Here is a 7,279-nt window from a genome sequence, read left to right as displayed (position 1 = left end):
ACCTAGGTTTCAGCCCAAAAATTGAGCCTTCTTCACAAGATATACCTGAATCTATAATTTGTCTAAGAGGGCATTAAAAGAAGCACTCCGTCTTCAGACCACAAGTGGCCCATCGGGACCATCTGACCGCCGTGTCATCCTCAGTTGAGGATGTGGGTAGGAGGGGCGTGTGCTCAGCACACCGCTCTCCCGGTCGTTATGATTGTTTTCTTTGACCGGAGCCGCTACTATTCGGTCGAGTAGCTCCTCAGTTGACATCACGAGGCTGAGTGCACCCCGAAAAATGGCAACAGCGCATGGCGCCCCAGATGGTCACCCATCCAAGTGCCGGCCTCGCCCGACAGCGCTTAACTTCGGTGATCTCACGGGAACCGGTGTATCCACTGCGGCAAGGCCGTTGCCCTGAGAGGGCATGGTCTAGAAATAAAATACGCCTGTTCAGGCTGTTTTAGTTTTTTTTCTAGACCATTCCCTCTTAGACAAATTACAGATTCAGGTATATCTTCTGAAGAAGGCTCAATTATTTGGGCTGAAACCTAGGTAAAGGTATGTTTCATTACAGCAATCGAGGCTGATAGTTTCATATATATTATATCATTTCTCATACGAGCTTTGCTACACAGAAGTCGCCGCTGCAAAACAGTAATCTTCGTGGCATGAATCCATGTTATTGTTAATTGGTAATCGCAAAGAAATAGTTCGTATAGTAACAATAATAATAAAATAATAGGACTCCGTTAAAAACGTTGTACTGCATGTTTCTACTTACGGAAGTTAAAATGTGAATACAACAGGACGCACATTCGTTGCTCCACCAAATTGACTACTTCCAACCAACAACCGATTTCGTTATTATAGGTGCATAGGGTTAGGCATTCAACTATTAAAATAGTCATAAATGACTTAAAGATATTATTTCGCGATGAAATCCATCGTACAATGGATGATACAACATTGAACAAGAAGCAGACTGAATAATAGCTCTGTTATTTTTTAACAAAAGAAAACTGGAATTTTTGCAGATAATTATGCCATTGAAATAAAGGTAATACTCTGAGATACAATCTTAGCCTTAATATCGTTGAAAGAAAATGATTTGTTACACAGTATGCACATTTATTACATTAGGAGTGAAGTTACGTACCGTATGAGGTTCTGTTAAGTGTGCTCAACTATGTCATCCTGTCAGTGCTTTACGTTAGGCTTGACGTGCACGCAGATAGTTAAAGGCATGTGCCGGGGTGATTCCTTTGACATGGACAGAAACTGTTTCCCCCCTCATCCTTCCTCGAATGGTATCATGCACCGCTACTAATGATGTCGTCCTCGACAGTTCGTTGACTCCTAATCTCTGTTCTTCCGTTTTATAATATCTCATTCAGGAGAAAAGGGTGCTAAATTTCACAAGCTGTCAATTTCGCACTGTTTTCGATGGTTGAAAAAAAGATGGTGTGTGCATATAAAGTAGGGAATTTCGTCATCAGAGAAGTGTCTCTATAGTAGATTGCTTCGAACTTATCTGGAAATTAAGTCACTACGGCTACTTAGAAATAGGGACAGCGCTGTCATGATTCCTTGGGGCACCTCCGACGTTCCCTATGAACATTCGGCGTTGCCGACTGAGTATTAGATTCTATCACTGGAGAAATGTTTTGGCGCTGGTCACATGTTTGGGAAGCTATTTTATCAACTCGTATCAGTGTTGTTTATAGTTCTGGAAAGGAGGATTATTCGACTACGTAATTTTTTTGCAAGGATTCCATAGCGAAGACAGTGAATAGATTTCTACACGGTCCACAAGGCATAAACCTACACAGATAGTCCAGTTGGTTGCACACACGTCGGGAAAGGCAGATATCAGAGTTTGAGTCCCGTCATTGCACGCAAGTTTAACAATGCTGAAGTGAGAGAATCATTTAGCTTGAGTGGTGGTACTTTGGCTGGAATCCGGACAGTGAGCAATTAAATCTGCCCCGACACGCAATGACCATAAATGCTTTGTAACACCTACACGAAGAGAAACAACCTGACATTATCTCGTTAGGATATTAGTGGTGAGCACCTCGAACACGTCATGTCGTATAAGTACGTGGGGTTAAACCTAAGAAGCGATATGGAACGGGGCGATCGCGTAAAATAAATAGTAGGAAGTGAGAATGGCAGACTTAGTTTTATTGGATATTCCATTGCATCTGTAAACGAAATTATAGAGTATTGTTCCAATATTCGCAGTCCTTAACACGTAAGCATGGCAATAAATAGTTAAAGAATTCAGAGACGGGCTGTTCGGATTGTAACAGGTCGGTAAAACCCATAGGAAAGTTTAACATAAATGCTCGCCTAATTTAAACGTGAATCATTGTAAACGTACATAGTTCTCGACAAGTTTCGTTCCATAAACACGCCTATTTCCATACAGTGATCAAGAGAGTAAACAACCTAGCACTAGAGAAAGCTGCAAAAATAAAGGAACTAGTAATTCTATAATATAGGGTACAACAAAATATCTACAACCCAAACATCATCACTCAAGTGTGTGTGTGTGTGTGTGTATATATATATAGCACAAAGTGACGTCGATAAAGATATCTAAATACTAAAAGAATCACCAGTGAAACAGAAGATTTTATCCTTGCGTACAGAATACATAGGAAATATATCCGAGAAATTAAATGCATTACTGTAAAATACAGGACTAAGATTAGCTTACCGTACCATACACAATCTAAAAATACAAATAAACCCAGGGTAAACAAAATTACCAGTCCACATGAAATCAGTCATCAGGTCTATACAAAATCATATGTCAAGATGGCGATAAATTTGTGTATGACAAACAGAAAGAAATTTCTAGAACTAGATCTAGAGCACACGCCAGAAATAGCGATACAAATCCATCCACTTTGTCCAATCACACGAAAACAAAACAAAAAAACCACTAAGTAGACCAGACAGAACCAACAATGAAAATATTACACAAAATTTAGAAGGGAATAAGCATGAACATCTTGGAAGAAATAGAAATTCATATGCACACACATAACTACCTACAGAGCATGTCAAACACAAACACTACATCGAAAATTTTATTGAAATCTTAAAAATACATAACTGACAAACATAAACTGCCAACAACGTCTTACAAGCAATGGTAAGATCAATAGCAAAGACTAAGTCACAAATACATAGAAATAATAGATTAATACATCAAAACAAAAGTGTAAACATATAACATCGCTGGTGTTCTGTCAAATAACGCTGTCAAAAGTACAAAATCTTGTAAACAGGACAAAAAATGTCATTGCCAACTAAAGAATCCCATCTACAACAGCTTTAACGATCGACATGTATCAGTATAACTGTCACAACGCCAGCTCTAAAACATAACAAGCAAATCATTAAACGGTGACAGCATGTTTTATGGACGTCACAAACAGCTAGACGTAAATACTATTGTAAAATCACCTAATATTGTCAATAATGATACATAAGAATAGAAACTAATGCAACCATGTATTACTCGGAGGTTGCTATAAAATGGGACCGTAGCCGAAATAGGCCTATCTCATACCAACCAAGCACTAAATACTTTAAACATAGCAGCGATTTTGATTTATCTACTTACAACTGTTGCATAACTTTAAAGAACCAGTATTCTAGGAGGGTCATGTGACCTTTCAGCTGCCACCATCGTACAAAACGCATGTGTATCATGAAAATGATAATATGGCGCCTTACGAGACATACAGACAATTTTTCCATCGTTCTATACGCGAATGGAATCGAACTGAAAGTCGATAATATTGGTTACGAAGGATGTGCCGCCTTGCACACTAACTTTCAATATTGCTGTGAAGACGTGCGCAAGCAAGGGATTATTCGAAACATCGTGTAAGGAATATATGACACTGGCAGAGATCCCAGAAACTTTGGAATCGTTACAGGTGCAGATATTTTTCTTTTTACTTACTTTTTTTACTTTCATTGCAGTGAAATTTATTTGTGTGTGTAAACACGACACGATGTAAACCTCTTAATATTTACAGTTACAGTCATCTTAATCAAATAGAGCACGTGCATATCACACAGACGGAAGCTGTGTGTAACGTAGCCGAAGCAGTTTATTACAGCACATCATGGTCAAATACTTATTTCAGTTTCACCTATTAAGTTTGTGCAGAGCTTAACGGACGGTAACTGTGATCGCAGCTACTCGAAACGTATTTCATCCGAACTAAAAGTTCTCGTTGTGGCTATTTACGGGCCACTTACCAGATCAAAGCTAATGATAAACTGGTCATAGCAGAACAAATAAGTAGTTGTGAAAGAAAAACCAAAGTGGTTGCCGTCCCCCACCCGCCCTTCCTACCGCAGTCAACTTCACAACTATCTGCCGATGAAAGCACCGCCGTTCTGTTGCTACACAGGCTCGTGAAGCGGTTTCACGCCGCTACGCTAATGGACCGCTGCAGTCCGCTGCTGCTGTAGTTGTCTGCTGTTTATTTATGAGTCTGTGCTGGCGGAAATTCTGGTGCACTGTTCGGCAGCTGTGTAACGGTTGCACAAGGCGCTACAATGAGGAGGAGCTTATATTATCTGTGAGAATTTTGGTCTGTATGTTCTTACCAATTAATTTATAATGTATTCCTTATTCCATAAACATGATCTGCATTCCACACTGTTCAGAGGATGGTGTAGACTTTCTGTTGTCTTCTAACCTTGTTTTTTTTATTGACTCAGGTATCCGAGATCTGTCCCCCCTGTCCTAAATTCGCCCACTACTTTCATTTCCATGGAAAATGCTGCGATCTTGAGTCGCAGTAAGCTCTTGAACAGGGGTTTCCAGCCTTTCAGCTTACATAGGCGACATTGGAAGAACAAGAGTATTTGTAGGCTACACACGATATGCTTAACAAAAAAAATGGCTCTGAGCACTATGGGACTTAACATCTATGGTCATCAGTCCCCTAGAACTTAGAACTACTTAAACCTAACTAACCTAAGGACATCACACAACACCCAGCCATCACGAGGCAGAGAAAATCCCTGACCCCGCCGGGAATCGAACCCGGAGCGAGAACGCTACCGCACGACCACGAGATGCGGGCGATATGCTTAACACTAACAGTAACCACTGAGCAAACAAACTTTTACTACAACAGAAGTAGCAGTAAGATAACAGACCAAAGTGTTTGATGGATTGGCCGATTATAAGAACTAAACTTTGTGGTTTCAAACATAGCACCGGTGGCGTTGTTAAGAACAGGATAGACCAATGAGAGAATACCATCGTGTGGCGGAAGTGTCAAACTGAAAATATTCCATTATTATAACTTCGTCCGTCCCGATAGCTGAGTGGTCGGTGCGGCGGTCTGTCACGCCATTGGGCCCGAGTTCGATTCACGGCTGGGTCGATTTTCTCCGCTCAGGAATTGGGTGTTGTGTTGTCCTGTGTTGTCCTCATTATCATTTCATCATCATCAGTGGAAGGCAACGGGAAACCATCACTACAATCACTTCCCTAGACGCTCATGCGGTGGACCTCTCTGACGAGGCTTCCCCCATGACAAGGCAGAACACAAAGTTTTAATTATAAATTTACATAAACGTAGTTTTTTAGTTTTTTTGTACCGATCATGAGACGCTCACTTTCCAAAACCAGGTTTTGTGGTGGTTTAGTACAAAGCATATTCAGTGTTAAGAAAATATAGCGACGCCGCGTGGTAAATTTTACATAATTTTGCAGCTGATAATTAAATGTCACTATTTGAATATAGCATTGCAACTGTCATCGTTGCTTAACTGTATTCCTTTCTTTAGAAGACACCAATTCTTTTACATCGGAAGTCCTACATTAACTCCCATTTCAAGTTCTCAGCTTCACCTGGGGGATGATTTAAGACTCTCACAACATATTTTTCTTCCATTGTATTTTTTCCTGATCACTTAAATTCTTGTTTGCTCCTTTTATGAATTTTTGTAATGTGTTTCACACGTACGTGCTTTATTGTTGAGAAGAACAGTCATGCAAATTAATAAAAGATCCCCAAAAGATTTCTAAAGAAAAGAAACAAATAGCTGGAGAGTGTCAAATGAATAAATCCTAGTGGCAGCCAAACAAATATCTCTCTGTCTTAAACAACAGTTCATCGTGGACCCTCATTCGGAAGGACGACGATTCAATCCCGTCTCCGGCCATCCTGATTTAGGTTTTCCGTGATTTCCCTAAATCGCTACAGGCAAATGCCGGGATGGTTCCTTTGAAAGGGCACGGCCGATTTCCTTCCCCATCCTTGCGCTCCGTCTCTAATGACCTCGTTGTCGACGGGACGTTAAACACTAATCTCCTCCTCCTCCTCCTCCTCCTCCATCGTGGACCATAATCGACAAAACGGCTAGAAATGAAAATCGACGACGAATATAGCTGAAGTGATGAAGATGCATCATATACTAAACGTGAAAGGCAGTTTACCATGCATTGATTCTGTTATTTTAGGAACCAACGTGTCTTGGTGTACTGACAAGGGCCTGTACCTACTTGTCATCACAGATTTAGTCCATATTTGTAGTATCTGCAGAGTCTGTCCAGAAATGAAAGTGACAGAAGTGGCAGCTCCAGATGGCCAGGCGTTTTTTTTTTAATTTTTTTATGTTTTCTTCGGATCGGGTGATGCATGCATGTTTTATGTTACCGTAGTAGCGCAGTGGGGAGAGCAGATTCGTAATCAGAAGGTCGTGGGTCGTGTCCCTACGCATAAATACAAGTAACCAGAAATAATGCTCAAAGAAAAATTTTGTATTTATTAATATTTCCGTAAAAGGCCTGAAAAGGAAAGGCAACGGAAAATTCGGGGTTGCCAATAAATTTTCAGGAAGAAAGCAGTAATATTCTCGGGTTTTTGCACACGCTATAAACGCCTCATTTTTACAGTTACATGGTTCTTCTAATGTTTCTATAGAAAAACAAACTTGGATTACGTTCATAGTATGGTCTCTCTCTTCATCGCACAGTTTGACAGCGAGGACGGCGGGTGATGTACATTGGTATCAATGTATTTTGATGCCATCTTCGGGGTGACTGATTTTTTCCACTCTGAGATAATAGCAGTTTTGAAGCTTTTTGATGAAATTCTGTAGCTGACAATAAAAGTAAACATCACAGGGTCGCACCACAGGAGTGAAATTCTGGTCATGCATAAAGCACACCAGTGGCAACACGCCATCAATACCGTCACTGAGCGATAACAACAATGAAGTCAATGATGACAGTGCCACTGAC

The 7,279-nt window shown here is 40.5% G+C and overlaps 1 pseudogene; it reads right to left on the bottom strand.

The window, feature by feature from the left end:
• Positions 1–284: 284 nt before the first annotated feature.
• LOC126261160 (5S ribosomal RNA) lies at positions 285–402 on the bottom strand (annotated as a pseudogene).
• Positions 403–7,279: the final 6,877 nt, after the last annotated feature.

Source organism: Schistocerca nitens, chromosome 5 (assembly GCF_023898315.1).
Source record: "Schistocerca nitens isolate TAMUIC-IGC-003100 chromosome 5, iqSchNite1.1, whole genome shotgun sequence".
NCBI lineage: Eukaryota > Metazoa > Arthropoda > Insecta > Orthoptera > Acrididae > Schistocerca > Schistocerca nitens.
The sequence above is the reverse complement of the archived record's forward strand: the minus strand, read 5'-3'. Positions and strand labels throughout refer to the sequence as shown.